Source organism: Canis lupus, chromosome 2 (assembly GCF_048164855.1).
Source record: "Canis lupus baileyi chromosome 2, mCanLup2.hap1, whole genome shotgun sequence".
Taxonomy (NCBI): Eukaryota; Metazoa; Chordata; class Mammalia; order Carnivora; family Canidae; genus Canis; species Canis lupus.
In genome coordinates, this window is record NC_132839.1 from 59,218,614 (window position 1) to 59,240,538 (window position 21,925).

The 21,925-nt window shown below is 48.9% G+C and overlaps 1 protein-coding gene across 4 annotated transcripts in view; it reads right to left on the minus strand.

Moving 5' to 3' along the window:
• The window catches only part of MINAR1 (membrane integral NOTCH2 associated receptor 1), a 32,478-nt gene extending 12,555 nt beyond the window's left edge, over positions 1-19,923 (minus strand). For 2 of the 4 annotated variants that reach the window (XR_012019090.1, XM_072802122.1), the window contains exon 1: positions 18,143-18,255. The gene's annotated coding sequence lies outside the window, so the exon portion shown is untranslated. Of the gene's footprint in view, positions 1-18,142; positions 18,256-19,316; positions 19,565-19,610 lie in introns of those variants that run through there. The other 2 variants (XM_072802138.1, XM_072802131.1) reach the window with 2 other exon arrangements.
• Positions 19,924-21,925: the final 2,002 nt, after the last annotated feature.

Consider the following 21,925-nt stretch of genomic DNA (forward strand, 5'->3'; position numbering starts at 1 on the left):
GATGGCATTTATAATAGTGAAAAAATAAAACATCTTAAGTATCCGAATAGCCAAAGAATACATAAATAAAACATGTTCTGGCATACAGACTTTTCACAAGCATTAAAATCACACTAATATGCATCCTTATGATGGAATATTACATCAATAAAAAGGAACAAAATTGGGGTGCCTGGGTGGCATAGTCGGTTAGGCGTCTGGGTTGTGAGATCGAGTCTCATGTCAGGCTCCACACTGAGAGGGGAGTTTGCTCGGGATTTTCTCTCTCTCTCTACCCCTGCCCACCAGCTCTCTCTCTCTCTCTCAAATAAATAAAATCTCTTTTTAAAAAAATTTATTTATTTATTCATGAGAGACACAGAGAGAGAAGCAGAGACACAGGCAGAGGGAGAAGTAGGCTCCCTGCAGGAAGCTGGATGCAGGACTTGATCCCAGGACTCTGGGATCATGACTTAAGCCAAAGGCAGATGTGCAACCACTGAGCCACCCAGGTGCCCCAATAGTTTTTTGTTTTTTTTTTTAAAGGAACAAACTGGTGGTACACACAATGGTGTGGATGGAGCTCACAGGCATTGTGCTTGAGTGAGAGAAGCCAGTCACAGGCTACGTGTGGTAGGATGCCACTTTAATGACATTCTGGAAACATCTGTGGCCTCAGGGTCTGGGTGTGAGTCAGTGGAGGGTGCTTCCCTGACTGTATGCATCTGTCAAAACTCGTGGAACAATGTGTGAGTTTCACTGCATGTAAATTATACATTCATTTGTCGTTTAAAAATTAAACACTGAAGACTCTGTATGACAAAAAAAAACCAACTATGCTACAAAACTTAGTGAAAAATGGAAATAAATCTTTTTATGTAAGAAGGTCTTAATTATAGAAAGTTAGATGTTCTTGGAAATGAAGATTAAAGAAAATAATGCACACTACAATATTATCAGTGCTCATGTCTGGATAGTAAATATGGATTTTTCCTTAATAATCATCTTTGTCCCTCAGTATTTTATGACGCAGATTTTCAAACATACAGCAAAGTTGAACGAATTTTATAGCAAATACTCATATGTCCGCCATCTGGATTCTACCGCTAACATTTTACTGATTTGGCTCCTCACATACCTATCCATCGAGTCTTCATCAAGCCCTCTTATTTTTTTTTCATGCACTTCGAAGTCAATTGCAGACGTCTGAACAATCCCCCTGAACATTTCATCATTCATATCATTAACCCAAGTGCAGTAACTGCTTACAGTTTTTCTTTGAATATCAGATCTACATGTGCAAATCTTAGTTGTGTGTTTGCGGAAGCTTTGATACATGTGCATACCTGTGCAGTCACCAAAACCCCCGGAAAGATCCAGAACGTTGCCAGTGCCCTGGAAAGTTCCCTCATGCCTCTTCCAGTTCACACTGTGTCCTCATGCATTATGGGTAATGTTATGTTTTCTTTACAATTTCCCACCCTTTCTACAATTCTGACATGTGCTATTTATAATCCACACACGGTACTAATAATAAGCCTTACTTCGAAATACAAGGAGCAGCTACATCAACCCATCCTGAATGGAAAAAGTTAGACCAAACGTTCCACAAAATATCACACAAGCAAGTAGAGCCCATGGATAAATGAGGACTGGGTCTGAGATTCACCAGGAGACACGGAAGCCCAGGGCGCCACCTCCCTGCTCACGCCTGCTTGGTGGCCTACTGATGCTGGGGTTGGCTCAGCCCACATGGCCGACCCATTTCGTAGGGCAGCGGTGTGTTTTCTCTGGGTTAGATTTCAAGGGTTCCTGGGCTCCTGCATGTGCTCACCCACATGTGTCTTCAGGGACACGCGGAGACCATGGTTTGGATGTCCTCCTCTGGAAGACACAAAGGCCCTGAGGGGTCCCGTTCCCACACAGAGCCAGTCCCTGAGAAGCCTGCTTCTCCCCAGCAGCACACCCAGTCCTGCCCGACCCCACATTCGTCCCATGAATGCACTGGGTGTCAGGATGTCCTGATAAAGTGGGTACAACCCACTGGGCTTGAGTGTCAGGAAGATAAGCAGGCAAAGAAACCAGAGCAGAGAGAGCATGAACGTAAGGAGGGAAGGGCAAGCTGTACTCCTCATACTCGACTGCGTGTTGACTCTCACGACAGCCTCATGAGACCACTGTCACGTCTGCAATTGCCCTGACCACCGAGAACAGGGTCACTCTGACCTTGAAGGGTAGGAGGCAGCAACGGGGAGCAGTGAGAAGTGAAGTGGAAGGCTGATGACCCCCATGCAGTGCCCAGAAGAGCCTGACTCTGCTTCCTGTGAGGACTTTCTATTCCTCTTCACTAGCTAAAAACTTCCTTATCCCAGGTCAGAAACAGCATCTGGAAATCAAGGCCCAGTGTCTCCTGGAGTGAATGAAGGAATCGCAAGTGATCTGGAATAGAATAGAAACCTGACTCACTTTCTATTAAAACTGAACTCTGGGGGCAGATGAATGGCCAGGGATGGGCACCTGCCCCATCGGAGGGGGCACATGGATGCATGCGTGGCACCTGCGTGTGTACGACACGGATCCTTATGGGGGAACCCCATGCAACATCCTACAGTACGCCAGAGGAAACTAGGGAGGAATTGGGAGAAACGGGGTGCTCGGCTGAGAAGTAGGCTGCGAGGCACTGTAACCGAGTGACAAGGTCTCACTGCCACGTGCTGTCACAGGCGGGCTACCTCACTTGACCACACAGGCAGCTCTATGGTGTGAGGAGGCCACTCCCATTTCACAGATGGGGAGACTGAGGCTCTAGGAGGGGTGACAGCCCCTTCAAGGCAAAGTGAGTCGTCTGGGGGCCACAGTCAGGTTAGGGGCCCAGGGCTGATGATGCTGTGGAAGGCGCGCAGGATGGGGAGAAGCATCACCACTGCGGCTGGAGTAAACGGGGCAGGTGGGGGGCCACTATGGCCTGAGCACCTGCTACGCACTGGGGCCTACACGAAACGTGCACCACAGCCTGGAGAGGGAGGCACCACCACTCTTCAGTCTGTTTGAGGAAAAAAACACACGGAAACACACGGACACAGTCACTCAGATGCGTGTACACACTCACATTCTTACTCACACCACTCACCTAGGCTCTTTCCTCCTTACTTCTCTGTTGGCCCCAAAGACTGACTCAGAGGCTGTGTCAGAGGGGAGGGGACAGAGCAGGGGTTCCAGGCAGAGGGCAGGAGGCCCAAAGGGGCAGGTGGAGTGAAGTTTGTTTGGTGAGGATGGAGAGACGGGGGTGGACCTGCACCAGCAGGGGATTTGGATAGGCGAGTGTTGGGTGACTGGGAGGCATCTGGACTTGACTCTGTAGGCAGCGGGAGCTGAGAACACCAGGCCTGAGGGTTGGGGTGAGCACTGAGCCCACAGGATGCACAGGCGGACCCATGCTGTCTCTGCTAGAACACCATGAGTCGCACCACCTGCTCTAGGCTCTTTCCACTCCCACCCAAGGCTGTTGCCACCACACAACAGATGTGGCTCTGGGAAGGGTGGGACCCAGATGCCTGATGTTGTCTCACCCCCTCACAGCACTGCATGCCTTTCTCACGTCCCTCTCTGGCCATGACAAGTGTTGTTGCTGTCTGGTCCATAAGGCTAAAATGAACATCACCTTTCCATAGCTTTATGCATTTATAAGAGCTCAGAGTGCTGACATCTGATGTTAACCAAAACAGAGCAGAAGAAAGGGAAATATGCTCCTGGGCCACAGCTCATAGAGTTGCCGCGGGAAGCTCTCTGGACTTCATTTCCACCAACCTGCCTTAAAGCTTTCATCTTCCCTTCTGCCAGCAACCCTTAACGCTGGTGAAAACGAATGATATAAACCTTCAATCAGATTAGCAAAAGACAGTGATGACGTGTTCTCATTCAGGCTTTCCCACACGCCCTCATATATTGATCCTTCAGAAGCCAAAATGGCGGGCAGCAGTGGAATGTGGCCGCGGTGCCCTTACTTCACGAGCGTGGACAGCACACTGCAGAACAGTTTCCCTGCAGTGTCTGTGTGATTCCTGCCTGAGTGTTGGCTTGCCTGTGCCTCTGGATGTTGTTTGTTTCCAGGATGGTGTTTGCTGCTGTGATTCAATGCAGCCGTGGATTCAGGGAAGCTGTAAAAGGGAGGCATGAAGTGAGGAATCTGAAACGTGTGGTCAGGAAATTTCACATTTCCTTGTGAAAATGTTAAGCTGAAGGGAGACCGCTTTCTCTCCCGGAGGCAGCTCTTTGCCACAAAATCTGCTAGAGAGGGCAGCAAGGAGTTGGAAGGGGCTACACTTCCACTTGCCCAGATGCATGTCCTACCCTGAGCTCAACCCTGGTGCAAAGTCCTTGACTAAGAAGTCAGGTCATTATGAAGCAATTTCCAGGTCTGGTGAGAAGGCAAGCTTAGAAAATGTGAAAAACCTTCCATTGTGAACACCTAGAAATGCTGGATAAAACATACTTAAAAGAAAAAAAAAAAAAAAAAACATGTGCAGCTAGGTTTGGGAAAGAGCCAGGTAAATGTGCCAGAAACAGAGAAAGGATTGAAAATCACAGGAGGAGCAGGATCACTGGTCACGTGGCTGCTGTGGGGAAGATGGGGCAGGTGGTTCCCACTGAGTTAGGATAGAAGAGTTCTCCACCACATGGCGAGTGGGAACATGGATGTCTGCCTGGAGCTGGGACCCCTGAAGGACTATTCTCTAACTCTGCATGAAAATACGAAATAGAGAAAAAAACTGCTCATGAGCTCAGGAAACAAGGAAACTTGTCAGCCTCTGTGTTAGATAAAGTAAAAGGTTATTCCTTAAAATGCAAAGCAAGGCAATGCCTTAAATGCTCTGGGGCCAAAATTTATGTTGCCACAGGGTTCAAGAACTCTCAAGCTAAGAAATTAATACTATATTGGTTCCGTGCTGGTGATATCCCTGGATGCAAGCAAAACAAGTGCAAGACAGCTCTGGACAACTGACGGTGCCCTGAAGAGATAAGAAGCCACACACACTAACACAGGATAATATTTGAAAAAACTACAGCACACAAGAGGGAGTATTCACAATGAGTAAGAGTCAGCAGACATAAAATAATCAGGACCATTAGGACTTTAATAATTTCACAAAGTAGAATAGCAATCTTAAGGACTTTGCAAAATGGAATAGCAATTTTTAAAAAAGCTGTAAGTATATTTTAAATAAGCAAAGATATCTAAATTTTTGGGGAATCCAAATAAAAGATATTGTGAAAAAAGAACACAGGGACCTGGAAAAGAACCAAATAGTACTCCTAGAAATTAAAAATAGCCTTTGAAATAAAAATCACAATAGATCAAATAACATACTAGCATAAGCAACAACAAAAAGAGAGAACTGGAAGACAAATCTAAGGGAATCTATAAACATGCAGCATAGAGAAATACAAATATTTTAATATGAAATCAGGGTCAAAAGACATAGAGCAGGAGAAGTCTTAACAAATGCCTAACAAGAATTCCAGGAAAGATAAGAGAATAGTGTAAAGCCAATAATCAAAATAACAATGTCTAGAATTATTCAAGAATTGAAAACACAAATCCTCAAATTCAAAGAGAAACCACAAGAAGATCTATAAAAATAAATTCAGCTCTAAACATCAAAGCATACCACATGGAAACTGAAGCATACCAGAAGGAGACAGAAAGCCTTAAAATGGCTGAGGCAGTGGGGCAAGGGAATGAATTACTGAGAAGAGAATAAACCTAAACATAAATTTTTTCAAGAATAGAGAAAAAGGGTCTAGGGCACCTGGGTGGTGCAGTCAGTTAAGCACCCAACTCATAGTTTCAGTTCAGGTCATGATCTCAGGGTTGTGAGACCAAACCCCATGTCTGGCTCTGTGCTCAGCACAGAGTTTGCTTAGGATTCTCTCTCCTTTTCCCTCTGCCCTTCCCTCTCACATTCTCATGCTCACTCTTTCTCTGAAATAATTAAATGTCTTTAAAAATAATAAAATAAAATAAATTTTAAAAGGAACTCTTCTGTTGCATAAAGATGAGATGGTAATTTGGGGCATCTTTTTGATAAGCTGAGGTCTATTTATGAAATCCACATTATGTGTATTCCATGAACAGATGTCCAGAATTCTTGGCCCTTTTAAAGTTAAAAAAAAAAAAAGAAAAAGAAAAAGAAAAACTAGAAGACATAGACACAATATTCTTGAAGTGCTAAGGAAAAATGACCTATAGCTTATAGTTCTAACACCAGAAAAACTACTATTCATAAAAAAAATTAAAACTGCAGACACATTCCTCACTGTAAAAACTACTAAAGAAGCTCCTTCAGAAAAAAAAAAAGAAAATCCAGAAGAAAGTAGTAAACATATAGCTAATTCTAAACACATATTAACTATATAAAAGCATAGTAATGATTACTTTTAGAGCCAAGATGGAAGCAGGGGTATGATCAGGGTTAAAACTCCTTAAGCATTACCTGGTATTCTCCAGAGGAGGAAAAATATGTTAAATATAGATGTTAACTCAAAAATGTATATTAGAAAACATTTATGGATAACCATCAATAGAACAGGAATAAATTACAGAACTTAATGTAGAACTTCTAAACTAGTGTAAAGAAAACAGAGTAAATAAAAACTCAGTAAATTAATAGAAGGTCAGAAATCAAAGAAATAAAGAAACAATGACAAAGTAAGATAAGTAAAACTCACAAGATGACAGAAATATATCCAAATACATCAAATCACAATAAATGTAAACAGGCTAAATTTACCAATTAAAAAACTGTGACTCTCAAATTGGGTCTTAAAAAAAAAAAAAACTTGCAGCCAAATGCCACCTATGAGAAATATACCTAAACATGCTTTCACAGGAAGGTTGAATGTATATGGATGAAATAAGACATATCAGCCAAAACCAAATCAAAATACAGTTGGTATTTGTTTTAGGCAGAATGGTACAATAGTTAAATATCAGAAACTCTAGAGACAAATTGCCCAAATTTAAATCCAGGCTCTTCCACTTATGAGCTGGGTGACTTAAGCATTATTAGTCTCTGTGTCTCAGTTTCCTCATCTGAAAATGGGGATGATAATAGTATCAACCTCACATGGTTGAGTTATATGTATGAGTGCCTGGCAAAGAGTAAGCAGTTTGACTATACAGATAAAGGTCAAGATAAGCAAATCCTATTGCCTTCCAAATCCCCCTTTAGTTATACATCAAGATAGACATTCACATGGGTTCATAAGGCAGCAAAACTGCTCATTCAAAACACTTTTTAATAGTAAGAGTACAGTGGGGAAAGAGATAAACATGGGTTTATCATATAATTGATATACAGCAGCTATTGTGAATGAATTTATTTGTAGTAAATTAAAGGATGAGCTTCAAAAACACAAAAATGTGTGGAAAAGAAAGTTACAAATCAATGTGTCATATCATTGATGTCATTTGAAAAAAAATTGTTTTAGAATGTTTATATAAAACAGAAAGTATGAAAACATCTATGGAAATGAAATATGTCTGGTTTGGGATCATGGTATCCTTTAGAGAAAGAGAGAGGAGGAAGGAAGATGTGGTGTAAGACCCAGAATTACATGCCACCTTGACATCTGGTGAAACCAGAGGGTCTCACATGACCTCCACACTCTGCTCCTGTGCAGAAGGTCCCCAGCCCAACATCCCTCCTTCTCAAGGAGATCAAGCATAGCTCCTACCTGTCCCTGAGTAGCAGGTGTTGGTAACTTGCCAGCCATGGAATTATTCAAACAAGTCAATCAAGCCTCCCAAGGATCCAGGGGTCACTTCACCCTCTTGTCACTATATCACCTACTTCCCACAGACCCAAGTTCACACCCTTTGTGCCCCATTTCCTCCTCCCCTGGGCCATGAATACATGATTAATAAACCATTGTCAATATCATCTATCCAACATCAGGTGCTTGGTGCATGGACATCCACATAGCCCTAGGAGGGAAGGGAAACCTCCCTCTCACCATTGGGGTGAAGAGCAGGTGATGAAAGTACAAGGAATGGCAAGTGGAACATGAGCTTTCATGTAGTTTTTCTTTAAAAAAAAAAGTCATGGAAGCAAAAATGATCAAATGTGAACTCCTATTTAATCTCAGTGGTAGATGGACATCTCTTAGGTTACTTTCAGTTCTTCTATGCACTTTTAAAAATATGTACTAATTTAAAGGTAAAGTATGTTTTAAAACCTAGAAAAACAAGTTCCCACTTAAACCTGTCAAAAATGGAAACAAAAGGAAAGAAAGGTATTTTTGTAAGTAGGCTCCACACCCAGCGTGGAACTCAATGTGAGGCTTGAACTCAAGACTCTGAGATCAAGACTTGAACTGAGGGACATCTGGGCGGCTCAATGGTTGAGCATCTGCCTTCAGCTCAGGGCGTGATCCTGGGGTCCTGGGATCAAGTCCCACACCGGGCTCCCCGCAGGGAGCCTGCTTCTCCCTCTGCCTATGTCTCTGCCTCTTTCTGTGTGTCTCTCATGGATAAATAAAATCTTTAATAAAAAAAAGATTTGAGCTGAGATCAAGAGTTGGACACTCAACTGATGGAGCCACCCAGGCACCGCCAAAAGAAAATTTTTATAAATAAGGCTATAAAGATGAGTAACTAAGAAAATCAACAAGACTGTGTTTTGCTGTTATTCATATTCATTGATTTTGCATTTTTATGGTGAGAGGTCCTGTGTGCTGGAGGGAACACTAAAAAGTTATCTGCTTTAAGATACTTAGTTAGATGCTCTGGTCAAAATGGCAATCAATTTGGATAGCCAAATATTGAAACTTAGTGCAAAGCTCCTATAATTATAATTTGATGGATAAATCAATGGAGAATAGAAAGACAAGAAGCAGCAGGACTGACTATATGACAAAGGAAGCCTTTCGAGTCCATGAGAAAACACTGCTTTATTCAGTAGAACATAAATGCACCAATAATTGTTATTGGAATAACTGGTTAACCAGCAGGTAAAAAAATTAAGTTAGCTCTCAGTCCTTGCCATACACAAAAGGAAGTTATGGATAAAATAAAAAGAAGGAAATTTTTGTCAGGATATAGATAATGGCAGGTCATGTAAGCATCTTCCATACAAGATTCCAGAAGTTGAAATCATGGAGAAAAAGACTGATCAGCTTGGATGAATGGAAATGACTACTTCCAATGCCAATAAACATCATGAAAATTGAAAAAAACATAACAAACAAACCTGAATGCAGAAGCTTTTGGCATCTTACTTAAAGCTCTAAATACTAACAGGAAAGAAGGAGCAGTCCAAAAGAAAAAAAAGTCAATCTACAAAGAAAGAAAAGCAAAGAAAATAATGTATGTCATAATAAGTAAAGCAAACTAACACAGCAATTTGACTACCTTATTATTTATAAATCTAAAGAAAGTATTTGAAATGATTTCTTTATGAGGTGGGGAGGCACTACAAGATGTGGGCTTTTTGCCTGATGGATTGGAAATGGTTAAGAAGGCTCATACCCCTATGGGGGGGGGGAGGGGAATGGCTATGGGAAAGAAGGCATCCCCATGTATCATTGGAGAGGTACACATCTGTGTGACTGTTACAGGAAGTAATCAGCAGTAAAATTTAAAATGAAACTTAAAACCTAAAATGAAAACATACCTATTTTTAAATAAAACAAATCTATACTTCTAGGTATTTCTCTAAACGAAATAATCAGATACACGTAAAAAGAAAAATGCTACAGATACATTCTCCTCAATGCTGCTTATAAGAAGAAAATATCATCTTTGTGATAACCTTTGTATCCAAAAACTGGTCGTGATTTCAGCATATCACATTAATGTGCTGAAATACCATGCAGCACATTAATAAATCATGTTGCAAAAGTATATTTATTGACATGTTAAATATTAATGACATCTTCTTAAGTAAAAAAGCATGCTACTAAATGGCACATTGTAATATGATATGCAGTTGTTTATATGTATACATCTCTATATACCAAAACTTATACTAATTGTCCCTGGGTGCTTTTTTTTCCTCCTTTTGTCTCAGGTCTGTATGACTCAAATGTTCTGAATAACTGACTTTCTAATGAAAAATAAAGAGGAAAAAATTTTAGGCAGATCCCAGCAACCTAAATTGGGGAGTAAATTATCACCTATGACCTTTGGTTTTCTCTTCTAGAAAAGGAAGGCATCACTTCCTGCTCCTGGGATCACTAAAAGGGTCAAATGAGACATCCATTTTTTTTTTTTTTCATTCAAAAGATCTTTATTTTGTAACTGGTATGTGCCAGGCACTATTTTAGCTGGTAGAAATACAGCGGGATACAGAGCAAACCAAAATAAAACAAAACTCCCCTAGTAAACTTATGTTCTAGGTGGGGAGATAAGCAAAATAAACAAGCACAACATATAGTACAGTAGAGATGCAAAGTGCTATGGAGAAAAAGAGAGGAAAACACAGAAAGAATAGGGCAGATGGAAGTCACAATTTTAAATACAATGGTCAAAGACGTCCTCAGGGGAAAACTGCATTTGAATGAAGTCCCTGCATATATATAGAATAAACCAGGTGCCTACCTTTTTTCCATGAGGAGAAAACCAAGTGTCCAAGGCAGAGGGGACGGCTAGTGCAAAGGCCTTGGGGCAGAAGCATAAGTGGCATGTTTGGCTGGCCGCGGAGGCACTTTATAAGATATGGTATGTAAAGAATTATTATGTACTAGTATATTACCTCTCACATAATATTTAGCTCCAAAATGATTACTTTATCAAAATGTCTCCAAGAATACCTTCCTAATGCTCAGGCATCACTCGTGTCTCATTTTAGGGCAAAATATTAGTAACAAGTAGGAGGTCCCTTAACTTCCCCTTTCTCTGCCTGAAATCATCCCCAGACCAGCCTCCCCTCTTTGACTTCCCAGGAGAGGTGAGGCCCTGGACCCGATGATGGCGGCAGAATGGAGACGTATAGACAGACAGCATTTTTGGGGTTGGGGGGGGTGGGGGGAGGTGATGCCAGGGAAGCCAAAGTGTTGCATAGCAGTACAAGAATCCCTTGGTTCACTTTTTACCCGGGAAAGTTTTTCCGTCCTCTCCTGCACAAACTCCCTATACTTTGTGTTAATTTGTGTTAGCTGTTTTCACACCTGCAATAAATGTAAACGTGCATCCCTGATCCCACGTGTGGCCTCCTGACAACTAGGTATATGGCTCTGTGACTCCTGTGCCTGATGGGCTCTTGAGACCGTGTTGAACTTTTGCTATTGTGTTTCCCAAACTGGGCTCCGTGGCTTGAGTTTCAAGAGGGTAGATTCTAGGATTCGAGAACACGGGCCATGGTGAAGATCGTGTGGATTCTCCAGAAGTCAGATGAAGCTATGCCATGGGTCTGCCTCCCCGCACTTTGGCGGCAAATACAGATCATCTCGGACGTTGTCATCTGAGGCTGCCAGGTGCGAGAAGTCCACCTGGGTTTCAGGGTTTCACAGGGCTCAGATCCAGATATCCTCGACTCTTGGCCCCCTCCTCCATCCCCAAAGCCAGCAGCCGCGTGGCTCCCACCTGCGCTCCCATGGTTGCGGCTCCCTCTGCGACTCCTCTGCCTTCTCCTGCCCGCTTGAGGGCAGTGGCCACCCAGATGGCCAGGACAATTCCCTTTGCAAGGTCCTTAACTTATGCACGTCTGCAAAGTCCCTTCTGCCGCCAGGTACCCTAATGAAGCCTGAGGTGCTGGGGGCTGGCCGCAGGCCGCTTTGGGGAGGTTCCTTCCTGAGCCTGCCATGGGTTCCTCCCCCTGGGGACCCGAATCCCCGGGCACCAGAGCCCCCGGACGGAAGGAAAGCTCACCCCCCCACCACACACATTTTCTCACATGTACAGTAGACGTAACTGGAAGCACGACATCCTTCCCAGAGGGCGAAGGCTTTGCCCTAGTTGATAAAATATGACTTGGTTGGCCCTGCCCGTCAGTGGGAACTGGCTACTGATGGGCGACCGAGGAGAACAAGAAGAATTTCTGGTGGTGTGAACAAGGACTGTCCCAGGCAGCAATCCCGAAACATGCCCTAAAATCTGGGAAATGTGGCTGGCCATGCTGCCTCATCCTGCTCCCCATTCCTGGAGCCCACAGCAGGCCCGACCTTCGGAGTAGGTACCTGCAGTGCCCTCCACTCCCTGCCAGAAGAAGGCAGCCTCTCCCCTCCCCAAGGGGTTGTTGGTCACACATCGGGGCAGCTTTCCCAGGATCTGCAGGTGGCTCCTCCATCCCGGTTCCTCCAACCAGCCATCCACGACCGGCTGCAGCCATTGAGTCCTTTCCGTTGATGAGACTCGGCTGCAAGCTCCATCCTGTGACTCAGGTCAGCTCAAACCCAGTTCCCCTCTCCCCTCCAGGCAACTCGCCACAGCAGGTGTAAAATGTGGGGTAAACGGAGGCTTGGTGCTCAGCCCAGACATTCCTACTGGGCAGCCCTGGGCAAAGCCTGGAAATCTATATTGGTGAAGATCCCCGAGAGGCTCTGGGATGGTGGGCAGCTGCTTGGGGATTCTGGACGAGTCACACCGTGGTGCCACGACCCGTGGTTCTTTAAATAATTCCCTACTGGTTCTGCACTTCTCAAGGAGAGCTTCCTTATGGTGGCGTGCAGAACACTGTCCCCTCCCTCAGCCGAGCTCTAAGGATCTTTTCAGTGGCCACACCATGTGGTAGACTCAGACCCAGGCTGTGGGGGGACTGAATCGTGGTCTTCTCTTCCTTCCTGTGGCTGTGCAGGGTCAGGCCTTCCACACCCCTGCAGAGATCAGCAGGACCTCATTCCCTCCCTCACCCGATGGTATGCACAGACATACCAGGCCTAGGCCAGATACGATGCTAGTCACAGGCTGACACCAAGAAGGGTGCAGTCCCATCCTTCCAGGGTCTCCCAGCTCAGTGGGGACAGACCAGCAGACAGCTGTCAGTACAGCTCAGTGCGAGCTCCCGTGGCGATGGGGACAGAGAGGAGGAGCCCACAGACCACTGCCCACACCCAGTCTTTATCTATGCCCACTCACACCCACTCTCTGCCTACCCACTGTCCACCCACTGTCCACCCCACTCACTGCCCACTTACCGCCCACACACTGCCCCCCAGCCGCCACGCTGAGGAAGGTCTCCCCACTCCCCCCAGCTCCGTGCTCTTCTTGGCTTCTCGGCACTGCCAACTCCCTGCAGGCTTCCGTGACAGTCATAGCCCCTCGTGCTCATGGGACACCCATCAGCCCCCACTGGTCTGTTGACCTCTCTGGCTTGTGTTCTCAGCTCTTTATGGAAGTCCCCTCAAGGACCCATAAAGCCTGCACGTTTAGCTTCCAGCAGGAGGCTTTCCTATTTTGAAATTCTCGTGTTCACAGAGGCTCCACATGGTAGCCACTGCCCATCAGCCACGGGGTCATGACTGCTCCAGAACAGAAGGTGAATGGCAGGGGGGACGCACAGAGGACAGTCCAGGCAAAGGGGATGCTGGGTGCTCAGCGCTGTGCCTGCTGGCCATACTGGTGGGAAGGCCACTCAGAAGCTCCTGCTGGCTAGGGGCATGCAGAACTCACACGCAGAGCTCTAGCAACAGCACCTATGAGCACGTCCAACAGATCCACTCTCAATGCTTTGATGACACATGTGCACGTGTGTGTAGCCCACTGGGCCAGCAGATGACACGTCACAGGTCACAGCTACTCAACACTGGCCCTTCAGTTCCTTCCACAGGCTCTCTTAGCTTGGATTCCAAGGTCACGACACAGCTTCTTTTTATTATCTGACTCCTAATCTCCCTGGTCTGTGAACACATTTACCAGATTCACTTTCTTCCCCCCAAACTGGAGCCAGCGTGTCATGGCCGGTTCACCAGGCTCTGGGCTGTCATGGTCCTTCTCAAAAACAGTGACCTGGGTATATCCCCAAACGACCTCTCCACCCAGCTAATGATGACAACATCCTCACGCAGCGGCCACACCCCAGTGCTGATCCCCCCTGAAGCCCTGTCTCAGTAGCCATGGGCCCTCCCGATGGGTTCCAAACCAAGGCCAGCCTTATCCTGAGCCCTGTATGCACTGCCCCTGTCGGGATGGGCAGGTCCTGCTGCGGGGATTCACAGTCCCCAGACTCCAGGGACTCTAACACATCCTGTGTGAGTAAGCTAGGGTCTGCACCCCATGTCATCTGTGATCCAAGACTCAGACCGAGGGAGCGGCCAGCTTCTAGAGCTTTCACTACCAGTGGAGCAGAGGAAAAGGAGACTATGGTGAAACATCTTATACGTCTGAAAGCTCCCATGCACATCTCTCTAGCCAAGCAAGGCACACGGACATGGTTAACTTCACAGAAGCTGGAAAATGCAATCCTATGTGTGCCCAGAAGGAGAAAGTGTCCGAACATTTATGAACAGAATAGCCGTACATATATTGCTTATTATCTCTTGTAGAAATCCCGTTCCTAGGTGCAATGTAATCATTTAAAAATATATATGTATTTGGTCCTTCAGATAATCGAAATATAAACTTCTCAAATATGTTGGGCCTTCATCCACAGACCCTGACAATGCTTCAGAGCCATAAGGGTGAAATGGGCGTCTTATTTTTGAGGAAGGTGACTTTTGGATCCTACCCAAGGGCTGGGGCTGGTTTCCAGGAGGACCAATCACCTAATTTCAAGGGTTGGGACTTCCAGTCCTACCCCCAATCTCTAAGAGGGAAAAGCGGCTGGAGCTTGAGTCAATGGCCACTGATGTAGTCAATGGTGACCAGGTCACGAAGCCTCCATAAAACCCCAAGAGGAGAGCTTTCTGCCCCCTTTTCAGACAGCTTCCATGTTCGAGGAACCAGAATATCTCCATGTTCCACCAAGCTGGGCCCCTAGCTCTAAAAGGACTGTAGTTCTTTTGCTTGGGACCTTGCCCTGCATCTCTCTTCACCTGGCTATTGATTAATATCTTTTAATAAACTGGTGAACGTTAAGTGTTTCTGTGAGCCATTCTAGCAAATTAATTGAGCCTAAGGAGGAGGCAGTTGGGACCTCCGCTGTGTGGCCAGCAACCAATCTGAAGCACAGGTAACAACCCAGGGCTCCTGGCTGGTGTGTCAAGCGGGGATGGGGTGGGGACCGTCTGTAGGACTGAGCCCGTAAGCCGTGGAATCTGATGCTGTCTCAAGGAGATTAAGTCAGAAGTGAACCGAACCCAGGTGTCCAGGAACTGCCAGTGTGTGGATGACCCACTCCCCACATTAGAATTCTCAAAAGCCCAGTTAACAGCTCTAACCACGTTAGGTCTTTCTTACAATGAGCCAGTCAGTGTCCTAGATGCTGGAGACACAGCAACAGATAAAGCCCCTGCCTTCCTAAGATTCACACGGTAGCAGAGCCCGACTACCAGTCACTGTTCCCTCAGAATAACTCTTTTCCTCATTCATCCAGCAAGTCCCTACTAAGCACCCTACTCACCTGCTGGGCACAGGGCCAGACCCAGGAGATTTAGGGCAGCAATGGTGAGGCTCCTCTGGGGACACAGCTAGCTGTGGAGAAGGATCGGTGCCAGGGAAACATTTATAATACAGAATGAGGTAACCACAGTATTTTGTTTCCAACAGACAGAGAGAAAATATGCCATGTTCTAGAGAGAAGCCTTCCAGTGATTCTCAAACTGTGTCCTGTGGAGCCGTTAGGGGTTCCGGAAGGGTGCCTGAGAAGTCACACCTGGAGTGAGTAGGCTGCTCCCCACTCTTTAGTCTGTTTCGCACACTCAATTGTCATAGAATATTTAATTTTAAAAAGAGAAAGGGGATTAATGATCTGATCCGATGTGCTCTCATTTCATGCTTATAAACATGCAGGAAAGTTAAGTAACTCATCAACGTCATAGGATGAGTTAGGAGCATGCCTGAAGCTGGCCCCTCACTGCCTCTGCTTGTCTCCAAACTCTACGGTGTGTGTTCTTTTTCTTCTTTCTTCTTCTTCTTTTTTTTAATTTCAATGAACACCGACCGAGTCTGCAGGTAAGGTTCCAAAACTACCGTCCCAATGTCAGTGGGAAAAGCTAATCAGTGGGGCTTTAGCAACAGATTTGCAAAGGGATCTGGAGCAGAGAGCAGAGCCTCCCCCTTCCTTCTCCCGGGCCAGCGGATCCCGGCCCTGCAGGCGCGAAGCCAAAACTGCAACACTGCTTTCTGCTTCACAGTTTGTCAAGATTTGAGACAGGGCTTATTTTGGAAATCCTGAGTAAGAAGAGCCCCAGACCAGTCCTGCGTGCTGTGGACAGAAACAGGACACACAGCCTACCCTCAGTGGAGCACAAATGCTTCACAGGGAGGATCAGAGTTAATAAATACAAAGGCTTTTAGAAGCTGGAAAGTCTCATCAATTTTGCCTCTGGCACTAGCCAGGGAAAAAAGACATTCTATATGTAAAACTCAGAAAGAACATACCACCAACAAAGAACTCTTTGTCTGTCTTCCAAGTATTAAGTGCTATACAACACTTCCTCACCAAACTCATCAGAAATGCAAATAAACTGTTTGATCTATTCTTTCCCTGGCAACTGATATTTATTTTCACATAGTCCCAGATCTATACAAACCTCATCAGACACACACAATAAAAACCAACTTTATTTACCAGACATTTAAGGTTTTTCCCTCCGGGCTCCAGTAAGCTAAGAAAATCTGTAAATTTGCTCTTTCTGCAGATTTGACTCCCCCTCCTGCTCCACCTTCCTCTGCTACACAAGAAGAAAGCCCATTAAGGGGGGGGGGGGGGCAGTGTGTAACTCTCTCTACGGTGCCAGGCACCGGACACACTCTTACTCTCTTCTCTCACTTCCACAGTGCTCGAAATACTGCAGCCAGGCTTTCAATGAGCCGGTGGCCCAGAGCTCATTCCAAAAGACAACCGTGGCCACAGCAGCCTGCCGGCTTCCACCTGCAGGGCAGGCTCTGTGGATGTCGGTGATTCTAGAGATGGGAAGGAAGGGCCCTTTACTGACCCTCTCCATCCCAAAGAGGTAATGGCAGCGGTTCATTTGCTGGAGGAAGGGGTGCTGGAGGAAGGGGTGCCTCACTGGCCCCAAAAGCTGCTGCCAGACTCCTGGCAACTCTTCACATCATGCATAAAATCACAGCAGAGCCCAGCAATGAAGCTCCAGATCACAGCAGCAAAAACTCTGCCCCCTCCCAATGAAATCACCCCGTCCACAAGAGAAACGGGGGTAAAGCTTTTGAAGACAGACCTCTATTGTTTATAGCAGAGACTCTGGAGCTTCCCCTTCCCTCAGGTCTTCACCAAACGCGTGCACAAGCATTTAACACAGCTACGGTCTTCCAGCTACAATCTTCCAGTGCTGATTGAGCGCTATTACAGTTAAGCTACTCAAATGCCACCGGAAGCTCCGGGCACCCCGGGGGAGCAGACAAATGATTACTCTGGCTGGATTTGATCCCGCCAGGAATACTCGGAAGAGTGGCTTTAGCAGGGACACTGGAGCAGGTAGGGATGCTGCATATGCATGAATCACACAGTATGTGAGTGCACCCTCCCTGCCACCCAGGCCTGGCTTCTGTGTTTCCTGGCAGGTGAAGTTGAACATCCTTATCTGCCCAGGAAGAACAACGATCCCATTCCACCTCTACGTGACTGGAAATCTCAATTGAAGAATCGGAGGCACTGGCGGGTCCACCTGGGGTTTGTCCAGCTCTCGGTCTTACTTCGCGCCTCTGATGTGTCAGGCTTTTTGCACACAGAGCTCACATATTTAACCCTGAAAATATCGTTTTCTAGAAGCGAATTTTCAGCTGTGAAAACTTGCCCCAAACTGCATGGCCTCTGCCCGGATTCCCCATCTCTCTGCCAGGTCTGGCCAAGCCCGCACCCCCACCCCCGCCCCCACCCCACCCCCACCCCACCCAACACCTTTTCCAGCTCTCGGGGAGCGCAGCGCCACGGGGCCGCAGAGCCGCGAGCCCCGCGGAGGCAGGGGGCGCGCCCTCCCGCCGCGCCCCGCCTCCCCCCCTCGCCCCGCGCGCCGCGCCCCAGCCGCCTGCACCGCGGACCCCAAGGCCCGGCACGTCCCGCCCGCCGAGCCCCCGCCCCGCGCGTCCCGGGCTCTCCGAAGTTACCTCCGAGGCCCCGCGGGGCTCCCGTGCTCTCCGGCGCCGCTGCGCTCGGCCTCCCACGCCGCGCCTCGGGATGGATCCGAGCCCCGCGCGGCTCCGGGGCAGCCCGAGGTGCGTGCCGGGGGCGGGGGCTGCGGGTGCCGCCGCCCGGCCCGGGAGGAGGTGGGGGCCGGGGCCGACCTCAGGCGCGCGGCGCCCCCCGGGCTGCGGGCGGGGTCCGGGCGGGCGCGCGGCGGCGGGGGCGGGGGCGGGCGCGCGGGCTCCTCCGGGACGGCGGGCGGCCAGCGGGGGCTCGCGTGGCCCCGGGCGGCCCGGCCCCGGTCTTTTGTCTCGGCCGACGCGCCGCGTCACGGGCGGGGGGCAGCCGGCGGCGGAGAGCGGGGCGCGCGGCTCTCGGTGCCCGCCCGGGGCGCGCAGCCGGCAGGGCGCACGGGCGGGGAGTGCGCGCGCCCCGGGGACGGCGGGGCGGGCCGGGCCGGGCCGGGCCGGGAGGGGCGCGGCTGGAGGCTGCGGCGGGCGGGGGCGCGGGCGCGGGCGGGGGCGGGGGCGGGGGGCGCCGGCGTCCTCGGCCCGGGTCGCGGCGGGCGGCGGGCGGCGGGCGGGGGGGCCGCGAGCGGAGGCTGCGCGCTGGAGGCGGCCGGGCGGGAGCGACCAGCGGGGTTCGCGGCTCCCGCGCCCCGGAGCTGAAGGTGACTGCGGCCCCCAGCGGCCGACCGGGCCCCCCGCGGCCTCGCCTCCCCCCGGGGCGCCGGGCTCGCCCTCTCCAGGCTCCGGCTCCGCAGTCTTCGGCCAGGCCAGGCCAAGGGGTCCCTTCGCTCCTGGATTTTTCCCTCCTGGCGGGTCTTGGCTTACTTGGTACCCAGATTGGAGCCTGGAGGTCATGTGACCACCCCCTCCCCAAACGCGCACACACATTCACACGCACACGCGAGCCCCCGAGAACCCCGGCGGGTGTGCGGGAGATGGGCCCTGGCGGCCGCTGGCGAGTCGCCGTGTGCGCCGCAGTGGGGCCTCGGGCGCCTCCATCCGCACCGCCCGTCCCTGTCCCCGAGGCGCGGAGGCTCGCATTCGCGGAGTTCTGGTCCCCTCGGCAAGGAAAGCACCAGGACAGTCCGAGTTTCAGGCCCGTGGGACGGCGTTACAGAAGGAAACGCCCCCTCCCCCGAAGTCTGGGTACCTCGGCGGCCGGCCGCTCCCTGGGCCGCAGGCGGTGGCTCTCCCCGGAGCGCGGCCAGGATGCCAGCGCGGCGACTGCTACCTGTGGTCTGAGCCTGGCCCGGGGACGCGGGGGACGCGGGGGACACGGATCGCCGTCCAGCCTCCGCCCCGCGCTGCCTCGATGCGGCCGCCGGCGCTGCTCTGAAAGTGGACCTGCCGACCCACCGACACTCTAATTCCCGATCAGTGCGAGGCCGGGAAGGGCTGGGTTTTCCCAGAGCTCCTCTCCGCTTGAGGTTTTAAATTTATTTACCTTTAGAACCTTTTTGCCAGGCAAGTGCAAACCTCCCCTGCAGAGAGAACAAAAGGACTTGAAGGCGGGAGGTGGGAGTCGAGTTCCTGCCATTCCTTCCACTTTGCTCGGGGACTAGAAATTCGGCAATAGTACTGCCTCTGTCTTTTGTCTGAATGTGGTTTGTGGCCAAGAAAGGCACAAACCCAAAGAATACGGGGTGCCAGAGTGAGGAGTCTGGTCGTAGCTAAGGAGATCTGGAGCTTCCCAGGGGCCTCCTACCCTTTATGTTCAGAGGACAGGTTACTGGAGACCTAAGCAAAATACTGCTCTGTTTCTCCCCAAAACCAGAGTGGCGGCCCCCACGTGGAGCAGTCGGACAGGAAGTTGTGTGGTGCCTGCCTCCCCTTGCTCTGAGTTCTACTTTCTCGATCTCCCTACGGTTTCCCCACGAAGTACCACCACAGAGGTTCTAGGAGGGAAAACCAGAACTTCCTAAAGCTCAGATTGAGCCAAAATCTGCTTTTTCCTTATACTGGTTCAGCTGAGGAAGACTAGAGGTTCATTCCATTTTTTTTCTTCTGAAAAACCATTTTGGATAACGATGTTTTAAATTTAAAGCAGCATAAAACGAACCAGCAGAGCATAGCTCTCTGACGCTGAAATCACTGGGTTCCAGCCAGGAATTTGCTAGTGGTGGTCATAGTCACAAAGAACTCAACGTACTGTCCCTTCCAAGTCCTGATTCCTGATTCCCCCAAGCCTGTCCCAGGAGGCCTCCCACTTTCTGTTTGGCTGCTAACTCTCCTCAGGAGAGGAGGGGTGCAGTAGCACCTCAGCCAGCCGCTCCCCACCCCCTCCCCGTCGCTCTCTGGGAAGTGGCAGTAATTCTGTGACTCCCTTTCCTTCTGTGCACTCACAGTGGATGTCCTTGTATCCACCCCATCTCGCCCACCTAGGAAAGAGGCCTCATAATCCAGAGTCATTTCTCTGCACCACCCACTGTGCCAGAGTGCCACTAGATCACACCCACTTATCTATGGACCCAACGCGGAAAGGTTGGGACAAAATGATGGAAAGTCATGCATTCTATTCCCAGGATAAGCTAAGGTCTTTTTTTGTTTTAGGGTTGTGTGGGGTTTTTTTTGTTTTGTTTTGTTTTGCTTTGTTTTTTTCTGGAGAACAGAAGGAGACGGGGCATGAGACGGAGGACAGAGCAGCAGACATGAACACAGGATGGGATCAGCACCCAGCAACCCCGTGGATTTCAGCCCCCACCCTGATTCTACTGTGTCCCTCCCAGACCCCTACGTTCCCCCCCTGCCGCCCCCGCCGCATAACACCATTCAGAAACAGGAGAGGACCCAGTGTGGAATAAGCCAAACAGCACTGAATTTGGAATCTGAGGGCCTCACTGTAGACATCTGCTAAGTGGTATGAACCACCTATGTGATCACAGACAAATAACCCCACTTATCCTCAGTCCTTTAACACTTGAAATGCTGGGTTTTACTTATGTTTAATATTTGGACTGAGACACATGGATGGTTTCCATCATACAGAATCCGAGCTTGATTGTGAAGCCCCAGTGAATCTGTGGGGAGCAATGTGACCCGGTCTCAGTAAAGTGTCCCATTCAATGAAATATAGTCCAGTGGCCAAAAGAGAAGTATCTTCCTTCAGATCCCTTACCTGAGTTTCTCAGGAACAGCATTTTCCTCTCTCTCTGTCTGTTATCCCTTCTCACCTCTTATGCTTCAGAGCCTCTGTCCTCCCCCTGCACTCCCATATCCCCGCTGTACCTCAGTTTGTCTCCCTTCCCCCTCTGCTTTGTTAAATCTCCACATTTACGGTCCTCCCTCCAGAGGGGAAGGGGCACGCTGGTCAGAGTCAGAATTCCCTCCAGTGCAAAGGCAGGGAGAAGGTTGTGGACACTCAGGCAAGAACATTCCTAGGTCCATCATAACTAGGTCTCCTCTGGGCATGCTGGGCTGTCCTGAAGCATCAGGGAAGGTGCTACACGTAGTGCGGCAGACAAAGGGCTCTGGCCCACGCTCCCCTGCTGATAGTCTGGGAACACTCAACACCACTTTGTAACCTCTGCTGGCCTCAGTCTTGCCTTCTGGAACTGGGGCAGGAAAGACTGGGGTCATTGGGAAGAGTCACTGAGAAGACTAGATAAAAGTCTAGTGATGGGCATTCAGCAGGTGTCTGTGGCTTTTCAAGATGACAGGAGAAAGAAGGAAGAAAGATAGGAAAGAAGGAAGAAAAGAAGGAAGGAAAAGAAAGAAAGAAGGAGGGGGAGGGAGGGAGGGTGGGAAGGAGGATGTGCATCT